Here is a 587-nt window from a genome sequence, read left to right on the forward strand (position 1 = left end):
AAAAAAAAAAAAGGAAAACTATTTAGAAGATTTATTAAAAATTAAATTTTAGTTTCCGGCTCTCTATTATTTTGATTGTTAAATCAACACCACAAAGTTCTCAGAATAGTTATTTAGCAGTCAAATTGGAAATGGAAAGTACTAAAAAGTAGGCTTTTTAGTACTTTTAGGGCATTTTAAGTGCTTTTGTCACTTTTTAATTAATGGTGTGTGTTTGTTTGCTCTGGAGCTCATGGTCTCCCTCTCTGGCTCCTCACCTCTCCAGTTTCAGCCTTTGGCTGTTAAACCCAGGCCTCAGCAGGCCTCAGACAGTCCGTTGGTGGAGGCTGTCAGGGCTGGTCTGTGACTATGCTGAGAAATCCTGAGAACTATCCAGTCCCTTCCCTTGCTTGCTTCAAGCCTATCTGCAAATTAGTAAGAGAGGCAAGTCTGCAAGCAAGTTTTCTGGATAGACCAAGACCAAACAGGTTGTGACAGTGCTCCCTGGTTGAATCACCCTGTGCTCAAGTAAGGAGCTGATAGACCAAAGAACTCTGGAAACAAATGTGTGTGCACTTTCCTACTTCCATCTGTTACAGCTCCTCTGT

This window comes from Otolemur garnettii, unplaced genomic scaffold (assembly GCF_000181295.1).
Source record: "Otolemur garnettii isolate 467f Iridium unplaced genomic scaffold, OtoGar3 scaffold00018, whole genome shotgun sequence".
NCBI lineage: Eukaryota > Metazoa > Chordata > Mammalia > Primates > Galagidae > Otolemur > Otolemur garnettii.